This window comes from Lissotriton helveticus, chromosome 2_1 (genome assembly GCF_964261635.1).
Source record: "Lissotriton helveticus chromosome 2_1, aLisHel1.1, whole genome shotgun sequence".
Classification (NCBI taxonomy): domain Eukaryota; kingdom Metazoa; phylum Chordata; class Amphibia; order Caudata; family Salamandridae; genus Lissotriton; species Lissotriton helveticus.
In genome coordinates, this window is record NC_136059.1 from 681,153,666 (window position 1) to 681,170,055 (window position 16,390).

A 16,390-nucleotide genomic window follows, 5' to 3' on the forward strand; every position below is an offset into this window, starting at 1 on the left:
CTATTATATCCGCCAATGTCTCTGCAGATTTAGGATGGTGTTCTCGTGACTCTCCCTGCCTGTCCATCTCTGAAGACACAACATTAAAATCTCCTCCCCACAAGACCACAACCTAAGTTGGCAGGGTAGGCCCAGACGTGGGTCCCTTGCTCCCTTTGCCTCTGGATTCAAGCTAGCCTGGCAGATGACGGCTGATTAGCCAGAAACCTGTCCCAGGATGCTTGTTTCCGGTCCAGGGAAGACATGGCTTTGCAGTTCGGGCTGGACTGTTCCCATGAGGCCCAGGGTCAGATTGATTTGCATATGGCCATGTCTGAACTGGGGAGGCGGAGTAAGTTAAAGAATGATGATGGATTAAACCCAGATCATTTGACTGGGGGTGAGCACTTGCATTGTTCAACACTCCGTCCATCATCCCCTTTGGTTTTGCTTTGTTCGCCCTAAGTTGGCAGGGTATCCCCAGATGTGGGTCCCTTGCTCACTTGGCTACTGGATTCAAGCTAGCCTGGCTGATGACGGCTGATTAGCCAGAAACCTGTCCCAGGATGCTTGTTTCAGGTCCAGGGAAGACATGGCTTTGCAGTTCGGGCTGGACTGTTCCCATGAGGCCCAGGGTCAGACTGATTTGCATATGGCCATGTCTGAACTGGGGTGGCGGAGTGAGTTAAAGAATGATGATGGATTAAACCCAGATCATTTGACTGGGGGTGAGCACTTGCATTGTTCAACACTCCGTTCATCATCCCCTTTGGTTTTGCTTTGTTAGCCTAAGTTGGCAGGGTATGCCCAGACGTGGGTCCCTTGCTCATTTTGCCACTGGATTCAAGCTAGCCTGGCTGATGACGGCTGATTAGCCAGAAACCTGTCCCAGGATGCTTGTTTCCGGTCCAGGGTAGACATGGCTCTGCAGTTCGGGCTGGACTGTTCCCATGAGGCCCAGGGTCAGACTGATTTGCATATGGCCATGTCTGAACTGGGGTGGCGGAGTGAGTTAAAAAATGATGATGGATTAAACCCAGATCATTTGACTGGAGGTGAGCACTTGCATTGTTCAACACTCCGTCCATCATCCCCTTTGGTTTTGCTTTGTTCGCCCTAAGTTGGCAGGGTATGCCCAGACGTGGGTCCCTTGCTCACTTTGCCACTGGATTCAAGCTAGCCTGGCTGATGACGGCTTATTAGCCAGAAACCGGTCCCAGGATGCTTGTTTCCGGTACAGGGTAGACATGGCTTTGCAGTTTGGGCAGGACTGTTCCCATGAGGCACAGGGTCAGACTGATTTGCATATGGCCATGTCTGAACTGGGGTGGCGGAGTGAGCTAAAGAATGATGATGGATTAAACCCAGATCAGTTGACTGGGGGTGGTTGCTTGCACTGTTCAACACTCAGTCCATCATCCCCTTTGGTTTTGCTTTGTTCGCCCTAAGTTGGAAGGGTATGCCCAGATGTGGGTCCCTTGCTCACTTTGCCACTGGATTCAAGCTAGCCTGGCTGATGACGGCTGATTAGCCAGAAACGGGTCCCAGGATGCTTGTTTCCGGTCCAGGGAAGACATGGCTTTGCAGTTCGGGCTGGACTGTTCCGATGAGGCCCAGGGTCAGACTGATTTGCATATGGCCGTGTCTGAACTGGGGTGGCAGAGTGAGCTAAAGAATGATGATGTATTAAACCCAGATCAGTTGACTGCGGGTGAGTGCTTGCATTGTTCAACACTCAGTTCATCATCCCCTTTGGTTTTGCTTTGTTCGCGCTAAGTTGGCAGGGTATGCCCAGATGTGGGTCCCTTGCTCACTTTGCCACTAGATTCAAGCTAGCCTGGCTGATGATGCCTGATTAGCCAGAAACCGGTCCCAGGATGCTTGTTTCCCGTCCAGGGAAGACATGGCTTTGCAGTTCGGGCTGGACTGTTCCAATGAGGCACAGGGTCATACTGATTTGCATATGGCCATGTCCGAACTGGGGTGGGGGAGTGAACTAAAGAATGATGATGGATTAAACCCAGATCAGTTGACTGGGGGTGAGTGCTTGCATTGTTCAACACTCCGTCCATCATCTTTGGTTTTGTTTTGTCTGGTAATAATAGATATACTCTTTCCACTCCAGTCTGTGCAACAGTAGGAAGGGCGTTGGATTTTGAAGTGAGTAATATTTACTATTACCACTCTGGTGTGTGCAAAAGTAGGGTAAGCTGTGGACTTAGCAAAGGATAAAATGTACGATTTCCACTCCATTCTGTACAATAGTGAGAAAAGCATTGGGCTCCACAGGGGTAACATTTACTATTTCCACTCAAGTCTGTGCAACACTACCGTTGGACTCCAAAGGGGTAGAATTTACTATTCCCATTCCAGTCTGTGTAGCACTAGGGAAAGTGTTGGACTCCAGAGAGGTAACATTTACTATTCTCACTACAGTCTGTGCAACAGTAGGGACAGCATTGGAATTTGGAGAGGTAAAATGTACTATTCCCAGTTCAGTATGTGCAACAGTAGGGAAAGCATTGGACATCAAAGGAGTTAAATTTACTATTCCTACTCCAGTCTGTGCAGCAGTAGGGAAAGCGTTGGACTCTGGAGTAGTAATGTTTACTATTCCCACTCCAGTCTATGAAACAGTATGAAAAGTTTTGGACTCCGGAGAGGTAAAATTAACTATTCCCAGTCTAGTCTGTGCAACAGTAGGGATAGTGTTGGACTTGGGAGGTCATAGATATACTATTCCCGCTCCACTCTGTGCAGCAGTAGGGAAGGCATTGGAGTTCGTAGGGGGTTAGATTTACTATTCCCACTCTGGTGTGTGCAAAAGTAAGGAAAGCATTGGACTTCGGAGAGAATAACATTTTCTATTCCCATTCCAGTCTATCCAATAGTAGGGAAAGCATTGTACTCCTGGGGGAGTAACATTTACTATTTCTACTCCAGACTGTGCAATACTAGGGAAACCGTTGGACTCCGGAGGGGTAATGATTACTATTCCCACTTCAGTATGTGCAACAGTAGGGATTGTGTTGGGTTTTGGAGCGGTAAAATTACCTATTCCCACTTCAGTCTGTGCAACAGTAGAGAAAACGTAGGACTCCAGAGGGGTAGCATTAACTATTCCCACTCCAGTCTGTGCAACAGTATAGGAAGAGTTAGACTTCCGAGAGGAAATGTTTACTATTCCCACTCTAGTCAGTACAACAGTATGGAAAGCGTTGAACTTCGGAGGGGGTACATTTACTACTCCCATTCCAGTCTGTGCAACAGTAGGGAAAGTATTGGACTCCGTAGAGGTAACATTTACTATTCCCAATCCAGTGTGTGCAACAGTAGGGAAAGTATTGGACTTCGGATGGGTTACATTTACTATTCCCACTCCTGTCTGTGCAACAGTAGGTAAAGTACTTCACTTCAAACACATAACATGAATAAAACATAAACAATTAGCTTATAACAAATATAAAACTCTAAATAAAACGTTTCTATTTATCCAAAATAAAAATTATATACATAAAAATAAAAAACAACTAAACAACTAACTTGATTATCAAACAATTTATTATTTATCAATTTAAAAAGTTGTCATCTATTTAATACTTAATTCACTTACAACACTATATCCCCACAGACCTTGCAGCCCACACTTACAATATAACTAAAATAAATAAATGTAACATATTTAATAATCAAATAAACATTTATTAAATATTAATTAAATAATAATTAACATCCCACCTATACCCCTACAAGTACAACAATGCGCACCTATTATATAACTTAGAAAATATAATTATTACACAATTTACATATTTAATATTAAATTAAATAATTAATAATACATTGTTACTGAATCATTTTTTATTACTTATCTTCCCACCCGTCTCAATAAACAAAACAGCCCACAACTAATATATAACTTAAAAGATTATGATTACACAGTTTCCATATATAGTAATCAATTACATATTTAATGATAGAGTAATATTTTACTGTTAATTAGTTATTACTTAATTAACTTCCCACCTTATACTCCTACAAATCCAGCAGCATGCACATAATATATAACTTGAAAATTATAATTATTAAGCAATTAACATAATTAATAATCAATTACATATTGAATAATGAATTAATAAGTAATTGTTAATTGATTACACTTAATTAACTTCCCACCTTACACCCCTAGAAATGTAGCAACCCACTACAACAATATAAATTAGTGTCAACAATAAAATAAAAAATTATAAATCATATAAAAATACAAATTATACTAAAGAGTAGTATTATCAATTATACAAACAATAAAAACACACATAAAATTAATCTATGACCTAAAATACATACAAATAATAAAACAACCTATATTTTTAACAACATTATTATTGAAAACAATATTAACAACAATGATATTCCTGAAAACAATATTATGTACCTGAAAAATTTATATTCTTGACAGCGATATTTCTGCATCATGATATGTTTGTATTGCTATATTTTTTTCTGATGTTTCTGCAACTCGATATTTGAAACTCAATATTTTATCTAAACACCCTTATCCCTTATAGACCTCCTTCCAATTGCTAGGGGGACAGGATGCCTCTATCTATGTAACTTTTAATATTAATTTTCACAACACCACAAATGTCCCCCATCTACAGTAATGGTGGCCATTGTTTACAGAACCTCTAACAGCCAGCCAATCAGTGCACTTGCTCAGGCAAAACTCACTGGAGCCTTTTGCTCCCATTGGAGCAAGACAGCCAAAGAATAGGGCCTCTCAGCCAATCAGATTACTCTGTTTTTTAAAATGCATTCTCGCCGAACTCTCACAAGACTCCTGCGAACCTAACCGCCTAGATATACAAATATTTTTCTTACTGAATACTTCATAAAATATAGAAAGTATTTACACCAAATCACTAAAAGCATGTGTTGTGGACCACAATCTACCTTTCTGCTAAATTTGGTGTAATTCCGCTCAACAGTTTTTGTGGTAGCAGTGTTCAAAGAAGTCTATAGAAAATAAATGAGGATTTGGTTTTGGGACCCCCTTTTTTCTTGGGACCCTTCTTGATGAATCACCCCAAACATTTCCATGACACACACATTACAAAATATATATATATTCCTTGAAAAAACATAGGTTAAAGGGACATTAACGTTAGGCTTAGATTTCACTCATACATAACAAGTGAATTTCAACAGTTATAGTTAGTTACCTGAATTAACTATAGCTTATGCCCCGCAATACACTGCTTATGACCTCGCATATTACAGTGACATCACTGATAACATCACTGATGATATCTCAAATCAATCAGGAATTTATACAGCGCTGCTACTGACCCGTGAGGGACTCAAGCTGCTGACATCACTGATGACATCATCGAGTGAGTGTAAGTGGTTTTAAGAGTTTATGGGTGTTAAACATTTATCGTAACCTAATATAAAAAGTTGATTAAGTATATTAGGTGCACTACTACTGAGTGATACTGCTTCTAACATATATTAAGTAAGTGGATGGGTGGCTATGTATCCTTGTGTGTATGGGTATGTAAGTGGCCGTATAGGTGTATTAGTGTCTTAGTGAGTAGCTGTGTGGGTGAGTGAGATGCTGGGTGTATGGCTGTATTGGTAAGTAAGTGGGTGTGTCAGTGGCTGTATGGGTGAGTGAGTGGCAGTGTGAATGGCTCTATGGGTGGGTAAGAGGGTGTGTAGTGACTATATGGGTGAGTGAGTTGGTGTCTTATTGGCTACATGGGAGTGCAACTCATTGTGCAGGTGACTGTATAGATGAGTGAGTGGCTGTTTGAGTGGGTGTTTTGTTAAATGAGTTGGTGTGAGAGGCTATATTGGAGATTAAGAGAGAATGTGAATGGCTGTATGGGTGAGTGACCGTATATATGAGTGTTTCTATGGATGTGTGAATGGATATGTAAGTCATTGTGTGGGTGTGTGAGTGAGTGTGTGAGTGCTTGTAATGGTGAGTGAGTGGCTGTGTTACGAGGCTCTATGGGAGAGTGAGTGGGTGTGTTAGTAACTGTGTAGGTAAAAAAGTGGGTGGTTGAGTAGCTGTATGGGTGAGTATGTGGCTATGTGAGTGGCTGTAACAATGAATGACTGCTCATATCAGTGGTTGTATGGGTGAGTGAATGGTTATGTGAACAGCTGTATGAGTGAATGAGCGGGTGTATGAGTGGCCCTGTGAAGGAGTGGGTGGGTGTGTGAGTACTGTTATGGGTCTGTGAATATGTATGTGAGGTTATGCGGGAGTGAGAGCGAACATACAAGAGGTTTTATAGGGGTATGAGTGGGTTGTGTGAGTGATGACCATCTCATGAGTGATGTAATATGTGAGGTCATATGCAGTGCATTGCAGAGGCGTAAGTTATAGTTAGCTATAACTGTAGAATTTCACTGGTTTTGTATAAGTGAAATCTGAGCCCAACTATAACGTCCCTGTAACCTTTGTGTCTTTTCAGGTAATTTCTGTGCCTATTTAAAGCTATTTTCTAACTAAAATGTCCCTGTACCTTTGTTTTTTAGTAAATGTATAAGGTTTTTTACTAACTATAACTGTACTTATTGAGAGTGGGTGTGCGAGTGGCTTATGGGTCTGCAAGTGGGTCTGCAAGTGGGTTGTTAGTGTTTTTTATGTGTGTGAGTGGGTGTATTAGTGGGTGTATGCATCAGTAAGTGGGTGTGTGAGTGGCTCTATGGGTCAGTGAGTGGGAGTAGGAGTGGGTGTCTGTGAGTGGGTGTGTGAGTAGCTGTATGGTTCAGTGACTGGGCATGAGAGCGGTTGTATGGGTCTGTGAGTGAGTGCATAGGTAGTTGTGTGGGTGTGTGGCCAGTTTTTGAGTGTCTGTATGGATCAATGAGTGGGTTTGTGAGTGGTTATATAGATCTGTAAGTGGGTATATAAAAAGCTGTAAGGATCTGTAAGTGGCTGTGTGAGTGGCTGTTTGGGTGTGTGAGTAGATTTTTGGGTGAGTGGCTATATAGGTATGTGATTGGGTCGATGAGTGGTATGTGGGTATATTAATGGCTGTATAGGTCCGTGAGCAGCTGTGTTAGTGGTTTTGTGGATAGGTGCGTGGTTCTGTGAGTAGATGTATGGGTGTGTGACTGGGTGTCTGAGTGTCTGTGTGGGTATGTCTATACCTGTGTGAGTAATTGGGCCAGAAAGTAACCTCACCTGCACCTTTATATCACAAGAGTCTATAGTTTTACACAAAATGTCTACCCAACTGGAGTACTTTCCACTAATTAATTAGTAAGTGCAACCTCTTTGGTAATAGCTTGTACATATTTTATACTGCAGATGTGTAATGGACCATGAGGAAATGTCACTACTGACCTTGTGTGCATGTAATTTCAGCAATGTGATTTTTTCTCGATCTTCTTGATCCACAAATCTGTGATAACATGAATCCTCGTATGCAATGAGACTACAAAGAGGGGAATCTCCACAAATCAAGGGTACTTCCTCTTAACGATATGAAGTAAATGCTTCTTTGTTTGGTGGATATGTCCTCATAGTTCCTCTGCACTAAGAATGCGTCACCTAAATTGGCAAGAAATCTGCTCTGAGGCCTTTAGGTAAGCTGTTAATCAACATGGGAAAATGCAAAAGACCTTCGCATACTACTACCGAAAATGGGACATGGCCAAATGAGCGGAGTTTGCAGGTGATTTGGGGTATTTGTGTACTCAAGACAATTAAAAGAGAGAACCATGCTCTCTCTTTTCGAATTCTGAAATCTCCCGCACTTCATTTAGAGAGCCTCGGGGTGGGCCAGTGCTCGGGCACATAGCAATTTCTTTTTTCGGGAGGGGCACACGTGGCCCCCCTCCCCAGGAAGATTTTAGCCCAAGGCTCCCATTTACAGGGACCCAAATTATGTTTTTTGGTAAGGGAGCACATGCCCCCTGGGCTGTTTCTGGCGCCGGGGACTCATCTCCCAGGCACAATATATTTTTTAGGTAGAGGAGGGTACACCTCCACCCTCCCCAGGCTGCTATCGGCTCCCGGGCCCCTGTCCTCCAGGGCCTGAATGGATCTGTTAAAGGGGGCCACATGGCTCTCATCCTCTAAAATGGCCCTGGAGACCCAATCTCCCGGGGACGCTAAACTTTCTAAATAGAAGGGAGACCGCACAGCCCCCGTCCCTGAGCATTTCATGTCCTGGTGGAACCTGTCCGCAGGGGCCGGCCCACATGCTGTTCCCCAGGGTGCCAATCCCCAAAACATTAGATGCCTTAACACAAGCCATACATGATAACCATAATGTGACAGAAGCGATGGCATTGCTAGAAAAGATTGATAAAGAAATTCAGACTTTTTAAGATAATACTATTAACTTCAAGACAGCTAAGTTTGAAAAAGACATCAAAAACATCCGGATCGAAACTTTCTATCCATACTTGAAGGAGGACTATTATACATAGGTAAATGCACGAAGAGCCCTATCTCAGTATCAAGGTCAATCTAGAAATCAATTCCTAACATTCTCAGAAATTTCGTCCTCAGACTCATCGGGTGATTCAGACCCCTGAGAAGGAACATCAAAAAATTCTAACTCTATTTTAGAAAAGGACGTGCCAAGAAACCGTGTCACGTTCAAACCCCAACCACAACCATGGGAAATGCAAACCTGGAAGAACTTCTACAAAACATGAGAGAAACAACCATTGCAAACCCGAGAAAAATTTCACCAAACAAAACTGAAACTACCATTGTGAATCTGTCCTCTAAAGATTTGACCAAATATGAACAATCAGTCTTGGAGCTAGGAGTTAAGTTTGTTCCAACTGCTACCACTGACTTTGTAAATTTAAAAATTCAAGCTCTAGAATTCTGTCGCAAAATCAGGCTCAAAGCTTTCTTTCATTACAAAGAAAACCAACAGAATCCTGAACCATCTGGATTAAAAAACAAATCAACCTTTATTCCACCAACATATAGTATGCCGAAAGAAATAGTGGCATATGAACAGGCAGTTCTGTCATCCATTACACAGCTGGCCAAGCAAAAAACGTATTTAAAAGAAACATCACCAGGCAGCAACAAGCAGCACTGAGGTATCTACGGAATGACGACTCAATAGTTGTGAAACCCGCGGATAAAGGGGGAGCCCTTGTCCTATGGTTAAAAGATAAATATTGTGCAGAAGCCAACAGTCAAATACTTAACAGAGAATGGTATAGACAATTATTGGAAGACCCTACCAAGGAGATACAGAGTGAAATAAACAGAATAATCAGTTGGGGTCTAGAAGAAGGCATCATCGGTCCGAAGGAATTTGAATTTTTAAACAAAAAACATCATAGAATCCCAGTAATTTATTTTCTCCCGAAAATACATAAAGATCTGATACACCCACCCGGGAGACCAATTGTATCTGAATGGGATTCGGAACTGGAACCAATAGCGAAATACGTGGATGTCTTCCTCAAACCCTTCTTAGACACAGTACCATCGTACCTCAGAGATACAACTGATTTTATCACCAAGATTGAAGGCCACCCGTTTGACTGCCACCAACAATGGATGGTTTCATTTGACATCAATTCTCTATACACCCAGATCCCCCAAGACGAAGGCCTGGAGTCTATGGAAGAGTTTCTTGAAACAAGACCAAATCACCAAAGGGTTCCGATAGATTTTATCCTAGACCTGGCAAGAATAGGCTTAAAAAAGAACTATTTCAGGTTCAAAGACACGTTCTACAATGGTACCACAATGGGGTGTCCTTATGCCCCAGAAATGGTGGAACTTTTCATGGCCTTATGTGAGGAACGATTCATTTTTAACAACAATCCATACAATAGTAACATCCAATCATGGTACCGCTACATAAACGACATGTGGAGTTTGTGGCAAGGTACAGAAGACTTATTGCAGTCTTTCTTTGAATGGTCCAACAGTAGACTTGCAGACATCAAATTCAGCAAGACAACGAACCAGACTCGTCTAACTTTTCTTGACGTGGAGGTGTTCGCACAAGACCAAACGTTAATCACAACTTCACACCGCAAGGCCACAGACAAAACACCATTCTACACTACCACAGCTTTCACCCTAGAAGTCGTAAAGATAATCGACCCTACAGCCAACTATTAAGAATCAGATGCAATTGTGCTCGCAAAGAAGACTTAGTTGTTCAGGCAGACATCTTATGCGAATAGCTAAAGGAAAGAGGGTACCCGAGGAAAATGCTAAAACACACAACGAAGAGAGCGAGGTACACACCACAAGAAGAGTTACTGACCAAGAAGAATAAAAAATCATTGGAAAGACTGGTATGTGTATCCACATTTGGCCCACATACTCACAAATTCCAGAAGATAATTTTAAACAATTGGCACCTGCTAACTAACCTTGTATGCACCATGGAAAGACCACTTTTTGGAATTAAAAAGAACAAAAGCATTGGCCAACAAATCATATGTGCAGACCTCAGGAACAATAGGGCCACGACGGATTTAAGATCTTTATGGAATTTGACCCCAGTAGAGGGACACCACAAATGTGGCACCTGCTCAGCATACAACAACACAGCAGAGGTTAGTGAATTTATACACAACTCCATCAAATGGGTACACAAAGAATTTACAAACTGCAAAACCAAAAACGTTGTGTACGCCATTAAATGTCCTTGCCTGAAGCTGTACATTCGTAAAACCACAAATCAACCAAAGGATCGTCCAACAAGGATAAAGGAATAAACAAAAAGTTCTATCAGCACCAATGGTACGACATTTCGTTGAAAAACATCATTCCAAAAAAGAATTCTTTTGGACAGTCATGTTAGGAATTAAAGCACCATCGAAAGGTGGCGATGTTGAAACATTATTACAAAACAGAGAAGCATACCTAATTATGAAATATAACTGGGTGGCAAATGGCCTAAACAAGATGACTGAACTTCACAGATTTTGCGCTGAGTCCCTGGTAAAGAAACTCATTGCATTGCACCGAAAAATGCCTCCCCTTAGATTTGAGCAAACTATGAATAGATTGTGCATTTATACACACCATGTGCCATAAAAATGCATTATAATTGTAGCTAATTGTTAATGAATGAGCTTCCAAGCGCACAACAATGCATGAACGCTGTGTTCTCGGTAAAGAATCATATTGCCAACACTGCAGAATGCCTCCTCTTTAAATTTTAGTAAACCATGAACAAATTGAATTGAATTGAATTGAATTGAAAGAATATTTATATAGCGCCTAACTACCCGGAGGCCTCGTAGCGCTTCAGAACCAAGAGCGTCAATTCAGTGAAGACTACTAGTTGAAAAGATGTGTCTTCAGATGTTTACGGAAGACAGTCAGGCTATGTGTCTCTCTTAAAGACTGGGGAAGGGCATTCCACAATTTAGCCGCTGTATGTGAGAAAGAGCGGCCCCCCCATCTTGCTTTCTTTATCTTTCTGGTGGAGGCTAAAAATTGGTTGCTGGATCGAAGCGACCTAGATGGTAGATAAAGTGGCATTAAGGGGTGGAGAATGTTAGGGCCTGTTTTCCTAATGGCTTTATAGGATATGCACAGTGTTTTAAATTGAATTCTGGCATTCATTGGCAGCCAATATAGCTGACGAAGGGCTTGTTTGGCCGATTGTCTCCTAGGGACCTGGAGGAGTAGTCTGGCTGCACTGTTTTGTACCACCTGTAATTTGTTAATGGTGGACAATGGAGCTCCCAAGTATAGGGAGTTCCCATAATCTAGCCGGGAAAGGATTAAAGCCTGAATCATAATTCTTCGTGCTACACAAGGGAGGAGAGGGAGAATTTTTCGTATCATCCTTAACAGGCAGTAGCATGTTGATGATAATATTGTGGCTTGGTGATTGAAGGTCAATTTGTCATCAAGCCACACTCCCAGACTCTTGGGGGCCGATTCTGATCCTGGATTTTTATTTTCCATACAAATAGGATTTGTATTTTTTCCATACAAATTGTAAAAGTCCCTTCCAACCCGTGTAGTACGATTCGTAGGGGAAAAGTACATACAGATCGGCTCGATCCTCACAAATCGGATCGGGAAAAGCTGTACGACACGTACTTGTAAAAAAGACCATACAATTTGTAAAAAGGCTGTCCAACCCGTCAAGTACGATTTGTACCGGGTTGTCAGCATATGATTTGTATGGAAAATGGCCTGTAATGGGGAATGACTCGTACCGGGCAACGAAGCGAACCCCTATACGCCTCGTACCCTGGTATGACTCGTTCTGGGGGTATGACTCATACCAGGGTACGGGTCATATAGGGGTATGAGGCGTACAGGGGTCCCCCCACATGCGAGGCGTGTGTATAGTGCATACCCCAACATCGCGCATGTACGAACCGTACGTACGCGATTTTGGGGTACGGTGCGGACATACGTGATTTTGGGGTACGGTGCGTACATACGCGATTTTGGGGTACATACGTGATTTTGGGGTACGGTATGTACATACGCGATTTTGGGGTACATACGCGATTTTGGGGTACGGTGCGTACATACGCAATTTTGGGGTACGGTGCGTACATATGCGATTTTGGGGTACATACGCGATTTTGGAGTACGGTACGTACATACATGATTTTGGGATACGGTGCGTACATACGCGATTTTGGGGTACGGTGCTTGTACGGTGCGTACACGACCAGTACCCCTTCATCGCGTATGTACGCACCGTACCCCACTTTCCCTGTCATCTGTACGCACCGTACATACGCATCGTACCCCTGTATTCATGGGGTATATGACGTGTACATGAGGGGGTCTGTCTCGTACTGTTTTTGGGGCGTACAAGGTTTTTCCGGCACTTTTTGGCTCTTGTAAAAAAAGAGCCGTACGGAGTGCCGTTTGTACGAATCGTACTTGCCGGGTTGTAAACTGCTGCCGGGAATACATGGGAACGTCGCGTGCAGAGCGATCCGAATCGGTATCGCTTGTATATACGAGTTGTATGGTCTTTTTTACAATTTGTATGGAGTGCGTCTATTTGTACGGATCGTACTTCCCAGGTTGTAGGGGCCTCCTTACAAGTACGAGTTGTATGGGGAAAACGCTCCATACCACGATTTGTACAGCATTTTTCCAGGATCGGAATCGGCCCCTTTATGTGCGGTTTGGGTAGCGGAGCTGAACCCAAACATGTGGGCCATGAGGGCATGATGGATGCAGGGGCGGCATTGCCCAACAACATAATTTCAGTTTTTTTCTCCGTTAAGACGGAGACAGGAGTCCTTCATCCATCCGGCTACTGCTTCAAGGCAGGGTGTCAGCTTGTCAGACGAGCCCATGTCTTGGCCCAACGATACCACTAGTTGTGTATCGTCTGCGTAGCTGACGATCTTAATGCAGAATGGATGTACCACAGCTGCCAACGGCTTCATATAAACATTAAATAGTGTTGGGCTCAGTGCCGAACCCTGTGGAACCCCACATTCCAGCAGCTGAATAGAAGAAACTACATCTCCCTCAAAGACTTGGAAATGGGGATTACTAAGGAAGGAGGTAATCCAATTCAGGGCAGCACCCGACACCCCGCTCATTCTGAGACGGTTGGTCAAGATGGAATGTTTGACAGTGTTGAACGCTGCACTGAGGTCCAACAAGATGGTAGCTGCCCTTCCTCCCTCGTCTACCAATTTCCTTGCCTCTTCTGTTACTAACAACAGTGCAGTCTCCGTACCATGGTTTGGTCGGAACCCAGTCTGGGTGTCATCCAACAGACTGTTCGATTTGAGATGATTGGGGAGAATGTTATTTACGTGTTTCTCCACCAATTTACTAAGCCATGGCAGGAGGGAAATTGGCCAATAATTAGATAGAATGGAAGGATCCAGACTGGGCTTTTTGATTAGTGCTTTCACCATTGCACACTTCCATGATGGAGGAACTATACCGGTTGACATGGAGAGGTTTAATATGTCCATTATGGTAGTTTCGACGGATTTAATTATTGCTTTTAGCTGTTTAGGCGGTGCAGCATCTGTCGGAGAACCTGAGACTACTTTACCAATGATTGTATCAAGTGTCTCTAATGTCAGAGGGTCCAGATGATCTAAAATGGGCACTCCGGTTAAATCAGTAGGATGCTGACTAGCTATATCGGTTTGATTAGAGGAAAAGGTGTTATATATCATCTCTATTTTTTCTTTAAAGAACACTGCAAGTTTATTACAGCGTTCCAGGGCTCCTTCCTTAGCAGGGGATGTTTGTGTCGGATTGATCAGAGTTTTCGCTATTCGAAAGATCTCTTTGGGAGAGTTAGCAACAGTGGCTATTTTTTCTTCATAAAATTTTGCCTGTGTTTCTTTTATCTCCTTTTTGTAGCTCCTGATAGCTTGTCTATATGTATCTTTTGTGTCTTTCGAGGGAGTAGTTCTCCAGGTTCTTTCAAGTCTACGGCATGTTTGTTTTAGCAATCTTAAGTGAGGACTATACCATGGTGCAATATTTTTCCTGTCACATTTCTGTGTGATGACTTTCGGAAGAATGGAGTCCAACGTATTTTGGATCCAGATGTTAAAGTTGGTATTTGCCTCTTCAATGTTAGTACCTATTACAGGTTGAGTGGCTTTAAGAGAGGTTTGCCATTTGTCCAAAGGTAGCTTGCCCCACTTTCGGTCTTATATTACATTGGGGGGAGGAGCCCCTCACGTATTTTTGGTGACCCAGAACAGGGGAATTAAAAAATGGTCGGTCCAGGGTAGAGGGAGAGGATCTCCTGAAGTAAGATTTTGCAAGTTACTGAATACAGGATCCAGTAAGTGGCCTTTACCGTGGGTAGGAAATTGACACTTTAGGTCAAGACCTCAGGCCTGAAAGCCTGATGGAAGATTATTGGTGGTGGACAGAGAGGAGTCATCTAGATGAATGTTAATGTCTCCTAAGGTGGTGTAATTAGCCATGGCTATCACTTGTTCTGAGGCTAGATCAATTAATTTTGGAATGAAATCCTTTATCGCCTCTGGAGGGCGATATATCAGAGTGCCCGATAGACAGTCTGTAGGAGATAGCTCTAGAGAGAAAGGAAGGTTTTCTCCTTCTTTAAAAGTTGAAGGCAGGAGGCGACAGCTATACTTATCCTTGAAAATAATAGCTTGCCCTCCACCTCTTCCTGTACTACGGTCTATTCTACAGATATTGTACCCTGGAGGAAGGGCACAAACGATGTCTGGTTCATTTCCTTTTTGAAGCCAGGTTTCAGTCAGGAATATGGCGTCCAGTTCAAGTTCTTCTATTAGAAGTCTTATTTCTGTACAATGTTTTGGCAGGGATCTACAATTTAGATGTGCCAAATTGTATAGTGTGGTGGATTTATGGTCTCTGTCCCGATGGTCGTGCTTTTTGAAATGCCTATAACAATGTTGACATAATAAAAGAGGCTTAGCAGGATCCAGTGTATGTTGACATTTCGCCATCTCAATAGGTAGTAGCAAGTGTAATGTAGTGTTATTATAGCTAATAGAATCTTTGTTTGAAGGACTAGGAGTAATAGCCCCTAGCCCCGTCCGGCCGCGGACGGGCGCAGACGGGCAGGACTCCGGCACGATTCCGGCGCAGGTCCGGCGCGTCCGCTGACCGCGTCCGCTGCGCGGAGGCATGACCGTAGTCTTTTATCTGCAGCTGGAGCACGTCACCGCGCTTGCCCACACCCAATATGGCCGCTAATTTGGGATCGGCTACCCGAGACCGGCTCTCAGCGTCGGTGCTCGGCTGAGAGTTGCTCGGTGGCGAGGGGGGGAAAAGAGATCTCTAGGAGAGCTCCACAGAGTGTCCTAAGTTAAAATGCTTATTTAGTCAAGCAGAAACACGCAGGTTCAATGAACTCAGTATGTCTTTTTAAAATTGGCAAATATCACAGAATATCACGAAATTAAAAGGGAAAGAGAGACCTCCTGGCTGTTGCCTCAAGAGGGTGAAAAGCGCGCTTCTTAGTCAAGTGCTCGCGCACAATGAGAGCCTTTTATCGGCAGCTGGAGCGCGTCACTGCGCTCGTCCACACCCAATATGGCCGCTAATTTGGGATCGGCTACACGAGACCGGCTCTCAGCGTCGGTGCTCGGCTGAGAGTGGCCCGGTGGCGAGGGGAGGGAAAAGAGATCTCTAGGAGAGCTCCACAGAGTGTCCTAAGTTAAAATGCTTATTTAGTCAAGCAGAAACACGCAGGTTCAATGAACTCATTGGACATTAACATACATCAAATGTTTATAAAACGCACTAGATTGTCAACATTGTAGATAATTGTCGTTGAACGAGCCCCAAGTGCTCAATTATGCAAGGCCTAGTCCCCAAAACAGTCTGAAACAACAATTCCCAGAATTCACCTAAAAAGAAAAGTCAGGTATTTCTTGTGCAACAGGATATAGAACGAGCTGATGCTCGTGAATGAATCTTACT